The sequence below is a fragment of the Epinephelus moara genome, chromosome 22 (genome assembly GCF_006386435.1).
Source record: "Epinephelus moara isolate mb chromosome 22, YSFRI_EMoa_1.0, whole genome shotgun sequence".
Lineage (NCBI taxonomy): Eukaryota > Metazoa > Chordata > Actinopteri > Perciformes > Serranidae > Epinephelus > Epinephelus moara.
Window position 1 is genome coordinate 37,483,079 of NC_065527.1, and position 23,712 is coordinate 37,506,790.

General features: G+C 41.6%; 1 protein-coding gene across 1 annotated transcript in view; it reads right to left on the reverse strand.

Moving 5' to 3' along the window:
* The window catches only part of LOC126383460 (semaphorin-6D-like), a 481,075-nt gene that overhangs the window by 453,460 nt on the left and 3,903 nt on the right, over nucleotides 1-23,712 (reverse strand). The gene's annotated exons all lie outside the window — the stretch shown is intronic.

The following is a 23,712-nucleotide window of genomic DNA, read 5'->3' on the forward strand; positions in this document are numbered from 1 at the left end:
TGTGGAAATCAACCAAGCTTCATGTACATCGTCTTTATTTTAAAGAACTGTTAGCTGAATTCAATTCTGTTGTTAGGGTGGCCAGAGCCTCTTATTTTAAAAATCTCATCATCTCCAACAAGAGAAATCCCAGGGTCATTTTTGACACTATACGTAGCATTACTGGTGCGCAACCGCCTGCTCTACCTGTGTCCTCTGATGAGGACTGTAGCAATTTCTTAATGTATTTTGTGAATAAGGTTGCCAGTGTCAAGGCCAGTATAACACCCTCCTCCGCCTCTCTTCCTGATCCTCCCAAACAACAGTCAATTATTGACAATTTCTCACCTGTCTCCTTACAAGACTTAGCAGATCTTGTGTGCACTATGAAGATCTCTTCTAGTCCGCTGGATATCCTGCCCACAACTTTGCTGAAAACTGTTTTCAGCACTATTGGTCCACCTCTGCTCTCCATAATCAATAGCTCACTGGTTTCTGGTCGTGTCCCGTCCCATTTCAAGCAAGCGGTTGTTCAGCCGCTTCTCAAAAAGCCCAATCTGGACCCCGATGTTCTTAGTAACTACCGGCCCATTTCCAAGTTGCCCTTTGTATTTAAGATTCTAGAAAAAGCAGTTGCAAACCAGTTAGTGACAGCGTTGAACAGTTACAATATCTTAGATAAATTTCAGTCCGGGTATCATCAGTTACATTCCACAGAAACTGCTCTTCTCAGGGTCTCCAATGATATCATGATGGCCTCCGATGCCAGTAAATCCACTATCCTGGTTCTGCTTGATTTCAGTGCAGCCTTTGACACTGTTGATCACCACATCCTTTTAGACAGGCTGAGGGACAGGGTAGGAATCTCGGGGACCGCCCTTCATTGGTTTAAATCCTATCTGTCTGATCGATCCTTTTCTGTGGCCGTTGGCCCTCATAAATCAGAGTTTGCCCCCCTTTCTTGCGGGGTGCCCCAAGGTTCAGTGCTTGGGCCTATCCTCTTTACGTTATACATGCTCCCTCTCAGAGATGTCATCAGCAATTTTGAAGGTATCTCATACCATATGTATGCAGATGACCTCCAGTTATATTTTTCTTTTAACCCTGATAGGACCGATGGAATTGACTCACTGTACAATTGTATGAATGTAATTAAGGACTAGATGGCTACTAATTCCCTTCAGTTGAATGCAGCTAAAACTGAGATTTTAATTATTGCACCTGACGCCTCAGCATCTAAAGTGGCCAGCTGCTTAGGGTCCCTCAGTGCAAATGTGCGCCCCAAGTTGAGAAACCTTGGGGTCACATTTGATCAGGCCATGCTCTTTGATGACCACATCAAAACCGTCACTCGCTCCTGCTTTTTCCACCTCAAAAACATTTCCTTATTCTGAGCTAGAAATGATCATCCATGCATTTATTTCCTCACGTCTAGATTACTGTAATTCTCTTTTCACCTGTCTCAATAAAACTTCATTAGACCACCTCCAGCTGGTCCAGAGCACTGCCGCCAGGCTTCTGTCCAGATCTCTTAAGTTCACTCACATCACTCCAGTCCTGGCATCCCTGCACTGGCTCCCTGTTAATTTCAGGATCCAGCACAAGATTCTAACCATCACTTACAGAGCCCTCCATGGTCAAGCACCTGCATACTTGACGGATCTGGTGTCCTTTTACTGTCCTGTCAGGTCACTGCGGTCCGCTGAAGGCCACCTACTTACTGTCCCTCACACAAGATTAAAGACGAAAGGTGATAGAGCCTTTATGGCTGTTGCACCAAAATGGTGGAATGCACTACCTCATGAGTTGAGAGTGGCCTCTTCCGTGGACATTTTTAAAAAGCAGTTAAAAACACATCTGTTTAGGCATGCGTTCCATTAATTGTCCATTGTATCATCTCTGTATTTCGCTGCACTTTACTTTTTATTTGTTTTTGTGTATTTTGCATTGTTTCTGTTATTGTATTTTTTGTATTTTACCTTGTGAAGCACTTTGTGAGTCCTCTCTGTGAGAAGCTATATAAATAAAATTTACTTACTTACTTGTATCCGTGATCTCATTCTTTCGGTCACTACCCAGAGCTCATGACCATAGGTGAGGGTTGGGAAGTACACCGATCACCCAAAACATTAAAACCACTGACAGGTGAAATGAAAAACACTGATTATCTTGATCGTAACTGCTAATAGCGTAGACAACTGGACTTCCTTGTGTTTCTTGAAGACGTTTCGCCTCTCATCCAAGAAGCTTCTTCAGTTCTAAATGACTGGACTGGAGTTTTTCCTTATCTGCTGTGAGGGTACAAAGGACAGAGGGATGTCGAATGCTGTGAAGCCCTCTGCTGCAAATTGTGATTTGTGATATTGGGCTTTATAGATAAAATTGAATTGAATTGAATTGAATTGTTCTGCTGGGAAACTCTGGGTGCTGGTGTAAGGGGTTGAGAAATTATATAGTTTAATATAAAATAAACACCCTCCTATTTTTTTGATTGACATACTCTAAAAACAATGTAAGTTTATACTACTAAGCCAGTAGAGGGAGCCCTTGCTCTGCTGTGGATTATCTGCAGAGACTGGAACTCCCTTCAAGCTTGTAATAGAGCGCACATAATAAATAAAATAGCGCTGGCTTGACTCGGATGTAAACACATTGTGTTTCTCCTGATCAATCCACAAGTACTGTACACATTAGTGTTGCACGGTATACCGGTACTAAAATAGTACCGCGGTACTAGAGTATTGCAAATGGTACTATACTACATTTGGAAAATACCGGTACTTTGAAATTGATTTAATTCATTAATTTAGTTAATTTATTTTACTCATTTATGCACACAAACGCCTTTCTTGTTCCTATTGGAGCACAGATTGTGCAAGTGGTGTGTATGACAACACCTGTATCAACATCCGCAGCTGGCGCACGTGAAAAAAGACAAGAGAAAATCTGCCTCGCAAAGGGAGACAACACGAGACAACACAAACTTGGTGGAACATTTGAGTTACCAAACCGTGACGTCCATACCGAGGTACTTACCGAGCCATGATTTTTTTGGTACCGTTACACCCCTACAATTTATTGTTCTAAAGGTTTGTATCCAAAAGTACTTTTCCTTAGCAAACGTACCGAAGAGTATCGAAAAGTATCGAAATTCATATTGGTATTGGTACCGAAACAAAGATTTTGGTATCGTGACAACACTAGTACACATATGTATAAAACTTCCTAGTTTGCTTGTACATGATCAGAAACAAGTAGAGAAGTGTTTCGTAATATTTTGTTTGGATTTGTGACATAATGTAATACTCTTTTGGTCTGCATAACTGTGTCGTTGTTGACTGGACATTAACGCCATTTTGGTGCAGTTATTCAATGTGAGCAGACGTAACCTCACGTTAAGCATCTCAGATATATTTTGTCATGTAAAGATGTTGTAAAATGTTGATAAAAATATGTTACTACTTAGCCTGTTTGCTCAAGTTAGCCATTACTACATGATCACAGGGTAGCTTATATGTTTCTGTTTAGTAGCAGCTACTATCTTGTGTGTATTATTGGTAGCTTAGCAAGCCTGTTAGGATATACTGTAAGTTGGTATGTAGCCTAAGCATTAGAGAACTGTGTATGCTGGAAGGTGAAAGAAAATATTTTTGACATACGTGTTTGTTTCAGTGCTTGTTTTATTTTGTCTTAATTTCACTTTTAGAAAAATACTATATACTTAACCCTATGGGCCAGAACGAAACAAAGTGCGTCCAAATACAGACCTGTTCTCTATGGATTTTCTCCGCAACCGTTCGTCATAGCGAGAAGCCACGCATATCACATGAAACAGCGGAATCACAGCTTTCTGACAAGACAAGCACTTGTTGGTAGTCCAATGTTTTCACAAGGGAAAAAAATGATAAAGTTACACTAAAATTATGTATAACAAAGCTTTCATACAGCTTTGGGCACACATTACTCTTGGATGGATTACTTGCGAATGCACAGAAATGCCATGCATATCACATGAACGCGCAGGACCGGAGCTTTCCGATGATATCAAACACATCATTGTGCTGTCATCCCATCATGCTGTAAATACAGATCAATTGTCTACAAAATAAAAACCTGACGAATTTCTTTACAATCCATTATACAGATGTTGTTATCAGTCACTTCATATAGTGAGGAATAATATTATTACTATTTTTCTATTATCTTAGATGTATTGCATGTTTCTTTCAGATAAAACACATTTTTGACTTGTGAATGAGTCAATGGAATTTCTTGGAATAATGAAAAAATACTGGCAATCATGTCCGCCTGGCACAAACCACATGTTTTGGACAACTGTGAAGTGACAGAATGTCCCACCATCATGGTTCTTATATTGCCAGATTCCAGAGAGTGTCCCCTCTTCAGATATGGCAGAATATGTCAATTTCCAACTTGCTATGCTGAGATACATGTAAAAATGTAAGAATTTAGTAACACAGATTTTTTTTTTTGATATAAAAATTAATATAAAATACAGGCACATTGTCCTGAAAAAAAACCAAAACAAGATATAGCATGTGTATGTAACCTTTATAATGACTGTGATATAAGCTTAAAAGTAAAGGCAGTAAAAACACCCCATAAAAGGCCCAGGGCCCAAAGGGATAGGAGCCAAATATGTTGTTGTGATAATCTAAAATTAATTATTGTTCACTCTGTGTGTGTTGGGTGTCGCTGTGCTGTTACCTGGGGCTCAGGTATAAAGATAGCTACGTCACTGTTGTCGTCAGGTGTTTGACCGGGAAGGGCAAAAGGTTTTTGACCGCTGTGGCGCTAAATGCCGGCATTCTCTTTGTTCAGTTATCAATGGAGATGGCAAAATTGAACCATTGCTTGATCCACAATGGTGTTTGGGTGGGTGGTGCGTGTCAAGTGGCATCCACATGAATGCTAGGACCCCAAGTTTCCCAGCAGAACATTGCATTGTAACAAGATGACCAATGTTATTTACTTCACCTGTAAGTGCTTTTAATGTTTTGGCTGACCCCTCTTTATGACAGCAGCAGCTGAACTAACCTCCGTCCTGGACTCTGAGTAGAAACTGATATGGATGTGAGGGTGTGACTGTGCAGAGGAACAGGAGGATCTCCCAACAGGTTGGACTGTTGCTCTAATGTAAAATATGCATGTGACTGTTCCATGTATTATGCAGCAGTTGTTTAGCATTCATGCATGATTCAGATGTTACAAACACACAGTGTGATAACCTGAGGCGACAATAAATTAACTCACTGAGAAAGAGACACAAAAAATAATCCATATAAGTGCAGCTCAGCAGAGAAAATCCTAACTGAACTACCAGATAAAGAAACACAGAGAGAAATACAGCTGACAACCAGGTTAAACTTCCCCGGCAGCCTCAGACACAAAGAAGCACACAGGTTGGGGCGTCGGTGGCTTAGTGTTTTTCTGGTTAAATAAAAAATACATATTAAAAAATAATAATAATAATTTTTATTTTTTTTTTAAATCCAGGTACTACCTTCTGCTATTCATTCATTTTCCATAACCTCTTATCTTGTTGGGGGTCGTGGGGGGGCTTAAGCCTATCCCAGCTGACATTGGGTGAGAGTCAGGTTACACCCTGGACGGGTCGCCAAACTATCACAGATCTGACACTTAAAGACAGACAACCATTCACACCGCAGTTTAGAGTCACCAACCAGTCACCATCCTGCATGTCTTTGGATGGTGTGAGGAAGCCGGAGCACCTGGAGCACCCACACTGACACAGGAAGAACATGCAAACTCCACACAGAGGGGCTCCCCCACCCCCAGATTCGAACCAGGAACCCTCTTGCTGTAAGGTGACAATGCTAACCGCTGCACCACTATGGTGCCTGACCTGCTATTCAAACTAAAATTACCGCCCCATGGTTGTATGCTTCTGCGCACCAGTCAAGTTTCTGACAGTTTACATCCATGTCTGTGAAAACATGGATGCTTCACATACAGGAGATCTGTACAATCAGCACAGTTTTAAGATTAGAGTCACCGATTCAGTATCTGACCAAATGTTTTCCCCCCTTCCTGAGATATGATGTTGCATAATGTCTTTGTGTCAAATCTAAAGAAATTCCTTTATGATGTTCTTGAGATATTGTGTTCATGAGAATGAGAAAAATGCAAGGACACAGTGACCTTTGACCACCAAAATCTAATCAGTTTATTGAGTCCAAGTTAACGTTTGTGCCAAATTTGAAGAAATTCCCTTGAGGCATTCTTGAGATATCCTGTCCACAAGGATGGGACAGACAGACGGACATACAGACACCCCAAAAACATTATACCTCTGGCCATGGCTATCGCTGGTGCAGAGGCATAAAAACAAATAGAGCATTTTGAGTAGGGCTGTACCATGGAGAGGAAATGCAGCATAACTGTAACACTCCTCATGCAAAAGTACGATTTTTAATTATTCTATTTATTTTGTATTTTCAGTTTCTAAGCAGAAATGACCTGTTGCCTTTTGGGAAAGTTTGTTTAGTATTCTGTGAAGCCTTACATCCCAAAATCCAGAAGATCGTTGATTGATCAGGTAGTCTAATTATTCTGCTGACCTTGAATAAAAATTTGGCTCTGAAATGAGCTGGGGGCTGAATCCAGTTTCTGCCTGCCTTTTTTCATAACAACTGCTCTGAACTTTGTGGCTCATTCATCAAGTCAGGAAAAAACAATTTCAATTCAAGGTCCACTTACTGGCCTATTCTAGTGCTTTTGACCAAATCAAATGGTGCTCACCAGCAGATTGAGTTTGCACTTCACATGATTCTTTTCATCTTGAGCTTCTCAGACGAAGAAGGAGAAGAAGAAGAAGAAGAAGAAGAAGGAGAAGTTGGCATCCCAAAAGTGCTCAGAATCAATAATACATCAAACTCAATCATCAGATCAGGACTGTGTGATAATCTGATGCAGGTTAGTGCACCCTTGGTTTTTTAGCTTCTGTTTCCAAACAACTTTTGAGCTCAAAGTCTTTCTTCTGTCGCTGCATCTGAGTTGAAATAAGAGTCAGGAAACTAAATGTGACCTTCAATGACCCACATCCTCCTCGGAGTTAGCACGCAGTCTTGAATCTTCTGCAGTTTTCATGGTGTTGCGTCACAATTACACTGCATTCTGCTGAAAGTGTCAAGACAAAAAAGATATGAAGAGTGGAGAGACAGAGAGAGGAGGAAGAGCAGAGGAAATAAAAAGGAAAGAAGGTAACAGGAGGGCAAGAGCTCATCCCTGCCAGGTATGTTTGATTCATCACACCATGACATCCTGCAGCCACAGAGACTGGCAGCAAACAGGGAGGGGAGGGAGTGGAAATCACTCACACACACACACACACACACACACACACACACACACACACACACACACAGATTAAAAGGTCTGAGAACTTCCTGTCCTCTGGATTCCCTCATTTTGTATCTCTCTTGTATCTTGTGTGCTACAAACACACAATCACAGTGTGTGTGTGTGTGTGTGTGTGTGTGTGTGTGTCTGTGTGTGTGTGTGTGTGGCCTGGTGTAACTGACTGGAGTTCATGGAATCAGTTTTAATGAAGGTGAAGGACAGACAGAAGACGAGAGCATTGCAAAGAAATCTGTCAAACGTCTCTGATCTCGTCATATCTATCAACACACTGTAGAGACCAGCGACAGACACATGACAGTCTTAACAGGTGACACTCTCTCTCACACACACACACACACACACACTAACTAAAAAACACTTTGCTTTTCCTTTAATGACACAAACTAACATCTAGCACAGATTAAATCAGCTTCTCATCATCAGCTACAGTTTGGATCCTGCAGTTGCAGTTTTGCTCTCCTTTAACCACAGCACAGCATTACTCTGCAAGCGAGAGTCAAAATAAGAGTGTATGAATGTGAAGAATGATTTGGGCGCCTCAGAGCAACTGACTCTGAAGTTGGCTAATAACCGCTAGCCATGTGATTCTACAGTTAGCCATATTTGCATCGTTACCTCTCTGGCTGCGTAAGTGTGTGTGAGACACAGCTGCTTTTCTGTCTGAGTTGAGTGTTAATGTGCAAGGTGAATCAATAGTGCATCACTATTCTCCTTGGTAGTTGTAAGCTTGTCTATCATGGGACGGTGAGACGCCGCCTGGGTGTGTTTATACAAATGCAGCCTGATGATATACATTTCATACACCATATGCAACGCTGACCTGCCAATGTTCATATTAGTCAGCTGTCAGTGTTTGTTTCTGTTAGTAGAGACTCCACTCTGCAGTGTAATTTATACACTTTACTGATACACCAGAGAATTACACAGTAACACTGGGCTTCATCATCTCCCTCTCTCTTTCACAATGTTCTTGTAAAGCACTTTGGTGACTTCCGTCTTTTTAAATGTGCTATAGAAATAAATGTGACCTTAACCTCTCTTACCGTTAACTATAAATTTAATACTGATTAAAAGTCATTTGACTTTCACATTCTTGTATTTATTATGTTCATCAGTAGTGTAGGGTTATATGGGGGCAGGGGCGTTGAGCAAATGCTGGAAAAAAGGCTGGCAGCTGAGTATTTTAAATTAATTTCAAACAGCCGGCGCGCCGGGTAGGCGGAGTTTGCAGCCAGACTTCAGAGAGGGGAGAGGAGAGGAGAGGGGCAGACTCCGCCTGACCAGCGTACCGGTTGAGTGAAATGGAGTGCAGCCAAATGTTTCTGTGGAAAACTACTCACTGATTGGTGCGCAATCCATATTTGCACTTTGATTGGGCAATCACTGATTGGTGCGCAATCCATATTTGCACTTTGATTGGGCAATCTTACTCCACCGTCACCGAGACCTTTTCTTTTTAATTTTTTTATTTTTTTTACATCCAGTCCATTGTGTGGCTTGACCGGACCACATACTGGATGTCCACTGGATCCGTCCGAGCGGTTGGAATTGTCGGATCGTGAGATCATAACGTCACGCGGCCATGGCGGCCCACTATGATTGGCGAAATGCCATACGCACACACTATGCTGTTACCAAAATTAAAATAAATCTCAGTAGTACCCTACGTGCCCTGGAAGAGAGTACCAAGGCTAGAAAATCGATGTGCTCATTCACTTCTCATATACATCCTGGTGGTAGTAGATGGCCACAGAGTACACAATGCCTATGGTGAAAGCACTTGCCAAAGAAACAAGTGGCTCAACCTCACACACCCCATCCCTCTCCTCGCATCACTGCGCCGCTGAGAGCGGCGCTGGCCTGTCATTGGAGTAATTTTACATAATTTGTCAAGCATTATTTAGAAAAAAAGGGGTTCTTTTAGGATATGTCCTGCTCAATATTGCCAAAATGCATTAAAATTTAAATATGGAAATACTCCAAAAATATCTTATTTCAATTTAATGCTTTTAAAATAAAGTATTTTATCATAAGTACACTTAAATCTACTGTAGGTGGATAAAATATTTAATATTTATCATTCTTTTGTTGTTACACCATTTGACATTTTCATTAGCATTCAGTATACTTTTGATAAAAAAGTGGTGCAAATGTCATTTCAATTGACATAAAACCAACAAAAATACCGAATGTACATTTGAACAAATCTGATGCATGCTTTTAAAACTGTTTGCTATTTACTATACTATAGATATTTCTGAATTGCTCATCTTGCCAACCCTTATTTGTCACTGACCCAACCAGAGAATGAACGAGGATGGCTGCCCTCTGAGGTGTAAGTGATGGGCGGAGATGATCCGTGGATGAAAGTATGCAGACCGAGTGTCAATATTGATGTGGGCCTCAAAGGACAATGTACTGTCCACAGGATGATACCCAGACTCTAAACCTGAGGGGATGGATGGACTTCAGTTTTATCACTGTTAAGTTTGAGGAAGTTGCATGAAAGCCAGGATTTAATATACAGTAAGCAGTCAGAAAGGGAGACAGGGATTGGGGGGGGGGGCGTTGTAAGTAGGCCTAGTGGATAGATAGAGCTGGGTGTCATCGGCATTACAGTGGAATTGAATACCAAATTTTCTAAAGAAATGGCCAAGAGGTAGAAGGTAAATGTAGGGATGCACCGAAATGAAAATTTGTGGCCAAAGCCGAAGCCGAATAATATTAAGCGCTTGGCCGAATACCGAGTACCGAATGCCGTGTTTTAGTTTTTCATTAGTTTTTGCAGATGAACCCCCTCCAGATTAGTGTTGTCACGGTACCAAAATTGGGGCCCACGGTACGATACCAGTGAAAGTATCACGGTTCTGAGTAGTATCAGGATACCACAGCAAAAATTAGGCAGATGTGCCTTTTGTCATTTATAAAAAGATAAATCACTTTTCTATAATACATCACTGATATTTCAATGGAATAAATTACTTATTGACTTATTCATACTTCAAAAACAGCATCAATAAGTGATTAACATAGGGGGGATCAAAATAAAATACATATATGAAATAAAAATCAACCAGCCACCCCCCTCCCCTGACAAGTCCCTTCATAAGTAACGAACAGTCCCTAAAGTGCGGTGAGGTTTGTGGGCCGTTACCTGCCACAAAGACAGAAATGTGAACGGCTTGTTTCTCCTCTGACACGCCACATACTGTGTGCCGCCATGGCTCGGCTGTTCAGGTACTTTTGGGCAGTCATGACAACAAGTTATTCACCTGGAGCCGGACTTCTCCGTCGCCGGTAAGCCCTTATCATGTGCCGCCGTATTTGACAGGAATACGTATTCCTGTCCGTGTCTGTGACCCCCGTTCAACTCACAACCGGCAGGATTCGCCGTTTCGTTTCTGCTGCTGGTTGAAATCTGTACTCACACAGCGTGCTGAATGATTTATTTTGCCTGCACAAAACTATTTTTAGTAGCAAATGCAAGTGCGGTGATGGATGGAGTAAAATATCGCCACACTGCCGACATTTTACTCCATCCGTCACCGCACGCTGTTTGATTGCGTTATCAAAACACAGCGCTATTATTCAGCCTTGCTTTTTACTTATTCCACCGAATACCGAATGTGTGTTTTTTTGCAATATTCGGCCAAATATATTCGGTTACCGAATATTCGGGTGCATCCCTAGGTGAATGAAAAATAAAAGGGGACCTAGCACATCCAAGAGGATGTTATGTGAAATGGTATCAAAAGCTGCACTTAGATCGAGAAGAACAAGAATAGTTTAAAGCCCAGAGTCAGCTGCCATTAGGAGATCATTAGTGATTTTACCAGAGCTGTCTTAGTGCTGTGACAGGAGCGAAAACCAGACTGAAATTGTTCAAACAGATTGTTGTGGCTAAGGTGAGTATGGACCTGTGCTGCAACTGATCTTTCAAGTATTTTGGAGAGGAATGGTACATTTGAAATTGGACAGAAGTTGCTTAAATTGTTAGGATCTGCACCAGGTTTCTTTAGTATTGAAGTTATAGCAGCAGTTTTCAGAGATGTGGGCACAAGACCAGAGGTAAGGGAGGAATGTACAATCACAGTTATTAAGAAGGAGAGGGAAGTAAGACAGATTTTAACTAGGTTAGTTGGAAGGGGGTCTAACAGGCAGGTAGATGATTTGGATAAATTTACGAATCTGACCAGATATTTCAGCAACTGTCAGAAGTTTAAAACTAGACAGGGAAGGCACGGGGGGAGCACAGAAAAGCAAATCAGGTGAACTGTAGTTAGTATTGACAGATGTGGTCAGTTGCTGGTGAATATTTTCAATTTTGGCAGTAAAAAAGTTCATAAAGGTGTTACACTGGGCTGTAGAAAACAGGTGAGGAGCAAGAATATCAGGTGGCCTTCACCTGACTGGATTAAATATGCATAATGTGTTGATTTAGCTTTAGCTATAGCATTCTTATAATGAAGTAAGTGGCTAGTGTACATATCTTTATTCACCACAAGGCCAGTTTTAGCACAAAGGCGTTCCAGGCGACAACCTTTAGCTTTAAGCTGGCGTAATTCTGGTGTAAACCAGGGGGCAGAGTGGGTGAAAGAGACACACCGGGTTTTCAGAGGAGCAATGAACATCTAAGACACTATGGAGTCCATCATTGTAATACAAAACCAGTTCATCAGGGGTGGATAAGTTATCTCTGCTGGGGAGATTAGCAATTCCACTGGCAAGAGCTGATCAATGTTCTTAGTGTTACGGTAAGAAATAGAATGTAGCGGTTTTGTTTTTGATAGTGTGAGGTTGACATTGAAACATATTAACTTGTGATCAGAAATGGGCAAATCAGATGCTGCACAGCTGACAGGAGTTACACCAGAGCAACAGATGAGATCCAGAATGTGTCCTTTGGAGTGTGTGGGAAAGTCAATGTATTGCTGTAGTCCAAAACTGTCCAGACAAGATGTAAAGTCCTTTGTAAGAGCATTGTTGACATTGTCCATGTGTATATTAAAATCACCCAGGAGTATTACATTAGGGGACAGTGCACATTAAAAAGGTTAAAAAAGCAGCAAGTTCATGAAAAGAAAAAAAAAAAATCAGCATTGGGCTTGGGTGGTGGGTAAACAGTGGCTAGTATGGTAGGAATGGGTCCATTGATTTGTAGGGCAATGGACACAGATTAAACATACACAGGCACAGTTACAGATGACACTTTCCACTTATCCCTGTGGAGTTTAGGACAAAAGGCTTTACAATTTTACAGGAAGCAAACACCAACCTCCCGGGTGAAAGTCGGTGGCTGTTGGACCCATCCACCCTAATCGGACTTCCACCCTCTTTACATTCATTGTTGTGTTTCCCCCTGACACCACCGGGTGCCATTAAACAATAACTGCGACTGGCCGCGTACCAAACTGATGTGTCTGACAACAGAAGTCACTGACCAAGCCCTTGGTTTTGACGACTTCGGAGTGAGACCAGGTTGTGGTTACAGGTAATTATGCCCACACACAACCTCAAACATCACAGTAAATTATCTGACTTCATCATAATAGTTACATTAACGACAGTCAAACAAGAAGAAACATATCTCCTCCAATGATCTGTCAGATAAATACTCCTTTAGAAACGACTTCTTTGCCTTATTTATGTCCATTTAAACTCCTGATTCATTATACTGATTTGTTTAACCAGGATTCATCATTTAGGGCTTTTATTTAGTTAAAATCTATGTTTGGTTCCATGCTGCCACATGTTGATGTGATAAGAGTCTTCCTCAATAACTCAGATCAATTAAACATCTTCTTTTCCACCAAACAACCACACAGCTCCAGTTTGAAATAAGTCTGCTCCCAGTGTCTGCTAGCAAAGCTGCCTTGCTCAAAAGAGGAAGGAAGTGGTGACAGAGTGGAATCACAAACACTTCTCTCTTCCTCTCTCCCCAACAAACTTCAGAGAGAAAAGCCCAACATGAAGCTCAGAGCTGCAGGAAGAAGAAAACAAAGGGAGGAAACAACAGTTTAGAGCAGAAAACACAAAGATAGCACCTGAGGCACAGAGACAATCGGCTTCTATAATAGCCTACAGGTACTTTATCTGTCAGAGCTACTGTCAAACACAATTACAGTCTGATATCATGGGGGGCTGAGACGGGGGTGAGGTGGCGAGGTCTGGCAGTAAAGCTCAGGCCTCAGGACAGGAGTCGTATTTTCAGGCCGATTACAGCAGCGATTTGGCCTTCACACACTGAAGCTGTAGCCGCTCGCATCATCAAACCACCTCTGAGACCTTTAAAGCAGCCGTCACTGAGCCGGGCTGCGTTCACACACACTGATGTGTTATTTAATGTGCAGGTTTTACTGCTCCCTCTGTTTTATATCACAGTAAACTCAGTCTCTCTAGTCTGGACTCTTTGAAGATGTCTTCTCTGACATTTTTCATTATCTTCTGACATTTAATAGACCAAAGATGAATTATTTAATTATATATTTAGAATAAAAGTTTCATCTTCCAGGTTTCTGCACAAACATTTTTATTTAATTTATTTTACATCAGTTATAAAACTGACGAGCTTGCATTCATCCAGCAGAGGATGGAGTTTAACAAACTTGCCTCACAATTCTGTGGCTGCAGACAAAGTGACACACCTCACCCTTCTTTCCTTTCTTTCTCCTCCTCCGCTAACTTCCATTTCTTCCCTTCACTACCTTTCCACCACTTTCCTCCCTTTTTTCCCCTCACTTCCCTTCCTTTCTATCCTCCCATGCTTTCCTTGACTTCCCCCCTTCTTTTTGTTCACTTCCCTGCCTACCTTCTTCTTCCTTTCCTCCCCTCCTTTTGTTTAGTCCCCTCCCTTACTTTCTGTCACTTTTCATCCTTCTTCTTCTTCATTTCCCTCCCTTCCTTTGCTTCTTTTCATCCCTCCTTTTCCTTCACTTTCCTCCCTTCCTTTCCTTCATTTCCCACTCTTCCTTTACTTTACTTCCCTCCCTTCCTTTCCTTTGTTCCCTCCATTCTTTTCCTTCATTTCCCATTCATTCTTTCCTTTACTTCCCTCCCTTCCTTTTGTTCTTCTCCCTCCCTTTGTTTTTGCACACTTCTATCCCTTTGTTTTCTGAATTTCCTCCCTCCCTTTTGTTCTCTTCCCTCCCTTCTTCTGCTTAATTTCCCTCCTATACTTTGCTTCATTTCCTCCCTTCTTTTCCATAACTCCCTGCCCTTTCTTTTGTGTCTCCTTCCCTTTATTTTTCACTTCCCCTTCCCCTCCTTTCATTCCCTTCCCTCCCTTCTTCTCCTTTATTTCTCTCCCTTTCTTTCCTTTACTTCCAAACCTTCCTCTCCTTCCTTTCCTCCTTTCAGTTTATTCACTTCCCACCCCTTCTTTCCTTTCTCAAGGAAAGACAAGACAAAAAGGAAATGAGAAAAAGGATCCCCCCCCCCCCCCCAAAAAAAAACAAAAAAAACATTGGATTATTATTTGCCAATAATGATGACGAAGTTTCATTTCCACAGTTTTCCTGCAGTCAGAAGCTCGGCTACAGCACTCTCTCACACACTCACGTACACAGACAGACAGACAGACAGACACACACACACACACACAGAGGATTAGAACAAAAGGCGAGTCCCGCGGCTCAAATTTGCACGGAGAACATAATGGCTGATGACATGCGGCAGTTCGGAGGCTTTGACAGCGACGCAGCTAATCTTCCTGCACCGGAATAACAGTATTCTCTCCGCTTCCTCCTCCTTGGAGTCTGCCCGCCCACCCACCAGGGACTTGCAGTTTATTGTGTCCAAACGCACCCCAAGGTTAACACACACAATGGACAGGCAGTGGCAAGCAGACAGACGGCTGCTGATTGCCTGCTCTGGTGACAGATTTGTGAGACAGGTGCTTCGTTCAGGTAAAAAAAATAACACAAAGACACGTTTCAGATGGAAACACCTTCACAGACGGTCCGTGGAACAATAGAAGACTGAGTCTAGACTGGGGGGGTGGGAGGAGGGACTGGTTTTCGTGTTAATCCTGGTTTATATTCTGTGTTTGACGAAGAGACGTGTGAACTTTGACCTCCATCTCAGGATCATACACAAAACAACATATTATGGCAAAAACATCACAACAGTAAAGATGGACAATAATCTGCAGACAGTGCAATATATTTCTGTATGATGATAGGCACTACACATATCAATCCATCCATCCATCCATCCATCCATCCATCCATCCATCCATTTTTTTGTAACCGTTTATCCTCTTAAAAGGTCGAAGGGGGGGCTGAAGACAACCCCAAATATTTAGTAAATCAAAATTATGAAAAGGCAAAACACACAGATATTTATTTTAAGGAATCCAGAAATGTATGTCTTGCAAAATACAGAAAACAGCTTAAAGTATGTGGACAGCTGACCTCAATATGCTGAGCTTGTAACATGTTAAACAGGAAAAAAGTGTTGCACGCTTTAAGAGGTTGCACAGTCTTTTATTCTGATAAAATACACAGCTGTAGTTATCTAACATTTCATTTATGAGCTGGTGAATAAACAATTTCTCTGCATGTTTGTGTTAAAATCTGTGTCTCGCTTGTTTTCTGTTTCCCCTTATGTAACCTGGCCACAAGCAGTCCCCAAACCTTAAGCCCGAGGGCCAACACTGGTGAGGTCCGGCTCCCAGTCTGTGATCCAGTGCATCCCAAAGCTGTTGGATGAGGTTAATGTAAGAGCTCAGTGCAGTCAGGTTCTTCCACAACAAACTTCTTCATGAAGCTGGTTTTGTGTACGGAAACAATGTCCAACAGCTCCTCTGAACAAACATCAAAATCCAACTTTTCTGATTGCCTTAAAAAAAATCTATATTTCAGATCTGGTGCCTCCCCTCCTTCATTTTAGGTAAAAACATACTCTTTCTAAGAGCTTATTCATGTTTTTTTTTTTTTTTTTCTTTTCTTTAAAGATATTTTTTGGGCATTTTTGCCTTTAATGCACAGGACAGTAAAAAAAGGGGGAGAGAGAGGGGATGACATGCAGCAAAGGGCCACGAGCTGGATTCGAGCCCGGGCCGCTGTGGCAACAGCCTTGTACATGGGGCGCCTGCCACTAAGCCACCGACGCCCCAGCTTATTCATGTTTAATGTTATTTCTGCACGTTTTCTGAGAGCTTGCAAATATGGACCAAACGAAGCAGAACCACTGGTAACCGTAGAGGCAGTGTGGCATAGTTTAAGCAAGAAACAACCGTAGGAGACGACGAATAAATTTAAATAATGGCGGAACAGAATAAATCTGTAATACAGTGAAAGCAATTCTCCATCCACGTCAGGAAAATGGCCATAATGGACCAACCATGGGGTTGGTCCATTATGGCCATTTTTCCTACAACTGAGCCTCCATTTAAAAGGTACAATATTACAGCCTCCTCAACAGTTTGTTGTTGTGTTAAACTTTTAATTCTGCCCTCTAGTGCCATCTACTGATTGTATCTATGCCATCATAAAGGACACATGGAAGTTACAACCTTTTAAATTATGTTTGGTCATCATAGATCAAATTAGACCTTGGGGGTTAAACTTACTAGGGCTGTAGTCAACCAAAGAAAATCTTGGTTGACTAAAGTCGTACATAATCTTCAACTAATCAATTAGTCGTGGGCAGTGACGGACTGGGACCAAAAAGAGGCCCGGGCATTTTTGACACAGAGGCCCATGGCGGCGCATCGGCCAGCCAAGGGTGAAACATTTTCATATTATTTTACAAAAAAATATGCATTTTTACGTCATTTTAGATCATCAGTTCCTTATTTGTGAAAGAACAGGCGTGGTGTCTCATACCCCCCCTCCCACATATTACTAGGTACTATGACTGATGATTTTACACATACTAACATAAAAAACGCTACCATTGGCGGAATGTTTCAGAGCGCCACAGAGACACAGACTGTTCCACAACTACCAGAGAAACTCACACACTCACTCACTGCCTTGATGCACAATAGAAGAGGAGATATACAGACACAGTCATTATGAATGATAAAATTGATTTGTGGCTTGCATGGGAGCATGTGGAAAGCTAACCATATGATGAGAATGCAGAAATTCAGAACACACACCACGCAATCAACTCACTACAATCGCACTGGTACAGTAGACAACAATGCACAGCACACAAGATAATAAGGCAGCAGCAGAACCCCCATAAATTCAGGCACGTTCAAAGGCCAGACTAATAACCTCAGTTAATAATACTAGCTCTATGTCTACCAAAACACGAAAATCTGAAATCAAACACCACACAACTTCATCCTAAAGGCTTAGCCTACTTCCACCATTAACCATAGGCGCCCCCTCTTGGACAGAATACAGCACAACCAAATTATAACAACAGAAACATAAATCTTACACCAACCACAATGCATATTACAATAGCTTCACCAAAACATGAAAAGAGCACTGCACAGCCACAGTGCACATTTCAATAGCTCTATCAAAAGCACTAGTTACAACAGAAACAAGAAGGACCCTATGTGTTATAAGCCATAATAAATGTTACAGCAGCCACAATGCATATTACAATAGCTTCACCAAAACATGACAAGAGCACTGCACAGCTAGAGTATAAAAATAAATATGTGTCTCTCAGTGTCTTCTTTTAAATCTCTTCTTAAGACTCACATTTATCGTATGGTCTTTTCTTAATTGATGGTAATTAATTATTGTAACTGTTTTTAAATGATTTGATGTTTTATTGTTTTATGTACTAATTGTTTTTATTGTGTAACTGTTTTTATTGTTAAGCACGTTGTAACTCTGTTTTGAAAGGTGTTATACAAATTAAGTTATTATTATTTATTATTAATATGTCTTACCTTTAAGTAGTTAGCAGGCTGCGAAGGAGTTTGCTCTTCTCTGAGGCAGAGGCCGTACTGCTAGCTGCACTTGCTGCAGAGGTGCTCGGTCTGTCGCCGCCAGGTAAACACTTTTTTGTAAATAAATCTGATATTTTCGCATACTTTTCACTCTCCGCAAGCATAGCTTTCCTTTTTTTCTCTCTCTTTTTCTCCGCTCCACCCTTCTCTACCCGTCTTTTCGTGCCTCGATCTATTTTCTTTTCTTGTTGTGATGTTGTCGTTGACGTTGAGTGCATTACCCATCATTCATTTGTCACTTGTCAGATGTCAAATGTCATCACTCAATGATCGCGAGAAAATGCTTGATGACCAAAAACACTTCATATTACCGGTAGCCCCATTTCACTCATATTTATTTAAAATTATATTTAGGCTACTACTTTTGTGTATTTATTTAAAATTATATTTAGGCTACTACTTTTGTGGCCGATAAAAATGTTTTGGGCCGCCAAGGGAAGATTTATTTATTTATTTTTTAATTTTTAATTTTTTAATTTTTTAATTTTTTTTTTTTCCTGGCCATCTGGCGTTTGCCCAAATGCCAGATGGCCAGTCCGTTACTGGTCGTGGGGAAAAAAAAAAACTGCATGTTATTTTTACTTCTGCGGTGGTGTGTCTGTGTCACACACATTAAATATGGCTTAATAGTAGGGGTGTGCGATATGGACAAAAAATAATATCTCGATATTTTGGGGGATTTTGACGATAACAATAATTAGACGATATTCTTTTAAATATGTGTTTTTAACAGCCTGAGTTATAGCTCATTAATTGTTTCTCATGGATGATATTAATGGACAATGTTTTGAAGGAAAAATTTTCTTAACATTTCTTGCTGCTTTTTAACCTGCTTGCTCTGTTTGACTCTGGTGACGGCCTTTTGTAGCGTCAATTCCTGGTCCATTTGCAACTGTTCAGATAGGCATTTGTCCCGCAGACTCACCACAAGCCTGTCCCTCACCATCTCATCATGTAGAGCCCCGTAACCGCAGTGCTCTGCCAGGCAGTGCAGCGCCGTAATGAAACTGTCGGCTGTCTCGCACGTTTCTTGATGCCGCTGATTAAAATTTGCTCTCTCAAAGATCACATTCCTGCAATTCTCTTCTGCTTGGGTCTCCAATCCATAAGCAATGCGGAATCTGTTGAAGCGTTTAATCCATTTAGGCCAGTCTTCAGCCTTGAAGGTGAACTTTTCCGGCGGGGAGACTTGAAACTGTGCCATGTTGCCGCTTCGTTTAGCTAACTGTGGCTAGGCTAGGTAGCTCCGTAGATGGTCTTCCGGTACTGCGAACTTTCCCGACCTACAACTAGACACTTTTGCGTGTCGCTATATGCAAACTAAGTCACTAGTACTGTCGCTCGCGTCTGACTTTACTTCTGACACCATGTTCAGTTATTTGTTTGTATAACCGCAAACCGCTCATGAACCACGCAGGCTTCAGGTACTTTAGCAAACCGTTATTTGTTCCCCTGCAACACAATACAGCATGAGTTCCCACCTTACAGGCTGGGACCCTGGGACCTATCACTGTAGTTGACCCACGTCTTCCGAAGCTGCTGGAGCATCCGTGGGCGGTGTTGCCATGTTGTCTCACTAATGTTTGTTTAGCAGCAGGCTAACCTGCCAGGAAGATGCCAGTGAGACCACCTAGGCATACTGCGGCGTGCTGCTGCACGCAAGTTACGCAACTCTTGTTCGGTGAATGTGTGGGGTTTCAACCTGGTTTCAACGTATGTTTTCAGTTGTTTTTGTGAAGTCATTTGCATACTCGATAACGTAAATTTGCACATCATTAAAACAACAATGACGATATTATCGGTAACGATATATATCGCCCACCCCTACTTAATAGAGACAATTTCAAACACAAGTACACAAATCAGCATCACTATAAATCGCAGAATTGACAGACAGACACTTTCCCCCACCAATACAACATGCTAAAGTTATTAGCACAAGTCTATGGCATTTTACATTGTATAAATCAGCCTAGCGTCTAGCGATCTTTCCCTCTTCTCATATAAAACCAGGGACAACAGCAGCATTTAACAAAGGGAACAGCACACAATTTGGCTCCTTTGCAATTGACACCATTCACCGACAAAACAACCGTCACACTAAACACGTTTTCCAAACAAATACAACATGCTAACATTATTAGCGCCAGCCTATGGCATTTTACATTGTATACATTAGCTTAGCGATGAGCGGAGATTTCCTCTGTTCATATGAAGCCAGGAAAAATCCATAAGTACAAATCCATAAAGGATCACACACAAGACTTAAAATGCTATTTTAGTGGAGGCTCTACTGTCTTCACAATTTATTGTTTCTTATCTGTGAAATACAAGTAAATACAAGCTTTGTTTCCACTGAGGGAAACAGTGTCAGTATACAGAAACAGACAGGAGGTCTGCATCACCGCAATACTGAGCGTTAGGGTGGGCGAGTCCAACTTTCTGTCAACAACAGGGGGGGATTTGAAAACACCCCCATTTTCACAGGTAACTTAGCTTGTCCCCCCCGCCACAGGAAATAATGGATTAATCCTGGAAAGCTATTGATGTAGCACTTTTCTCCTTATGAAAGTAACACAGCGATTATTCGACCAATGAGAATTTGGTCGGACGAGAGCATAGCGACCAAATAATCAACTAGTTGACCAGGAGACTACAGCCCTAAAACTTACAGAACAAACTTGGTTAAAAGTTGTTGACTGAAATCAAAACATTCTCACTCCCAAGTCATCAAATACCAATACTTGGTCAGTGGCCCATCACATCAAAATATGACCCGCTACGTACCAGCGTGCATCAGTTTTGGACATTCAGAGACAGTGTGTCAATTTACATTTGTTACATGCATGGTCTCTTTTCAAAATACACAGGAAATGTACAGTTCTGTTTGTTATGCATACTCTTTTCAAAGAAAACGTACTATGTTGGTAAACAATGTGGTTTTTGGTATACTTCCTTAAAGCCACTACAAGGAACTTTTAACTGGATATGCAAAAGTCTCTCGTTTCTGCTGATGTCTGTGTGTGACCTACAACAGCAAATGAGACCATCGGTGTGAAGATAAGCTATTTTTATATAGTGTATATCCATACCNGGGAAGTCAGGAAATCCTTCAAGATAAACGTTTTGTTCGCTGGTGATCTAGCATTTACCAGCCCAATCCTGGCAGGAGCCAGTCCACGGCGTTAGCTGTCCGGTATCAGCCAGGCGTCGACAGGGTCCAGCGAGTGCCGAGAAATAAAGAGGTGAGGCACCGCTCCATACTCAGTCCAAGAAGCCGTGGAAGTGCTCGCCAAACAGGCCTTCAGCCTTACCAGCTGACCGCTACGTTTACCCCAGCGGCAGTGGTGGAGCTGGGGCGCGGCAGAGGTGAGCAGGGATCCCCGATAGGAGTGGGGGCAAAGTTTTCACGTCTTGTTGTTTCATTCGTCATCTCATGGGAAATGTAGGCTTCATTCAGGCAAAACACTACCGCTTTTGTCTACAGGGTCGCCAAAATCAACCCAAAATGAAAGTTGCTTGTAGGGGCTTTAAGTTTAGGCAATAAAAACACATAGTTAGGTTTAGAAAAAAAACATCTGTGGCTCAGGAGGCAGAGCCAGTTGTCCACTAAATGGAAGATCTGCGGTTCAATCTCCAGCTCCTCCTATCCTCATGCTGAAGTGTCCTTGGGCAAGACACTGAACACCAGATTGATCCCAAAATGTGGGTGTGTTTAAACTGAGTAGCAGGTAGCACCATGGTCATAAGCCTCGTCCACCAGAGTGTAAATGTGCATGTGTGAGTGGATGAACGTGACTTGAGTGTGTGAAAGCACTTTGAGTGGTCGCAGACAAGAAAGGCACAATACAAGTGCAGGTCCATTTGCCATCGTGGTGAGTACATTTGTTACTAACATAATGTAACGTCACATGCCATTAGCATAGTATGCTATACATACTAGCACATTATGTCATTATTAAAACAACTTGATTGACTTTTGTTTTAACACGGGACATGAACAGGTGGCTCCCAGGTGAAAGTCCTGAGTTAATTTAGCCAACTACCCCTTATGGGTTTTCCACAATTCATTTATTCAAGGCGACCCGCCACGAATAAATTTGTTTTCCAATTTTAGAGCTGGAATGGTCATTAGGGGCAGTATTGGAATATACAGCCTTTCAGTTATTTATAGCACCATGCTGTCGGAGCGCAAATCTCAGATTTTTTCACAACAAATCCGATTCACGATTTAAATTGATTTTCCCCCTCTACTTAAAATCAATTTTCAGAAAAATATTTGCGGCCTGGTAGCACGTACCTGGGCTCCAAAACTTTCAGCATGTGAATAAACCCCGGCTTTTCCATGGTAAATATGGGCACCATATCTCGTCGATACATCGCGACTGCATCCGTGATCACTTTCCACCAGGCCCCTTTCTCATCATACGGCAGTGTTTCCCCTACCGTTATATTGCGGTATGACAAAATTTTCATATCACATTTTTAAAAAAAATCATATTGGTTTCACAGTATTTGACGGTATTTTGCTTGGGTTCGGCCCACTTGACAAGTGCTGTGTTGTGCTATGGCCGATTCAAGTGCTGAAAAATGTGTACAGTTGCTTCGCTTTCAGAACTCTCTCCAGCAGCCATTCTCACCTCTAAACTTTTCTCTATGCTCTCATTCTAGCGGCTCTAGCACACATGTGGTGTACAGTGGTGAAATGGGTCCCCGCTGAAACACTTTCCCGCTGCGCACGTTCCAGACGTTGTTCATATCATAACGAAAATAAAGACCGGTTTTCGGTACGAACCGGTATACCACGCAGCCCTACCTCTATGCGTTGCTGTCTAACACCAACAGGCCAGCTGGGAGTGACACCTGGCTGCTGAAAGAAGGACAGTCATACAGTTTGTTGCTGCAGAGGTGTCAACATACTTTTGTCCATATAGTGCATGTTTAAACACTCTTGGTGTTATGTCTTCTACTTCTTCAGTATTAAAATCTGAGGTATAAATTTTAGCAGATCTTAATCAATTCAAGTGTAAAAAATAATGTGGAAACCAAAAGCCAAAGTTGCCTCGAAACAGTACAGATGGGTCCTGGTTACTGAACTCTAAATACCATAAATATGTCTCTTTAGTGCTCAGATGATTAGTCCATTAATCAATTACTCCATTAACAAAAATATAATCAACAATTTTGATAATCTACTAATCATGCAGGGCTCAACAATAAGGATTGCCCGATTGCCCGGGGCAAGTAAAACTCACGGTCGGGCATGTAAACTAACAACTCACTTGCCCGATCGGTCAAGTTGCTAAAAATAGTAAAAGTTAATAACTAATTGATAAAATAAATGTATTTTAAAACGTGCTCTTCTGCTCTGATGCAGCGTCTCTCTGCCTGAAGTCACAGGCACAGGC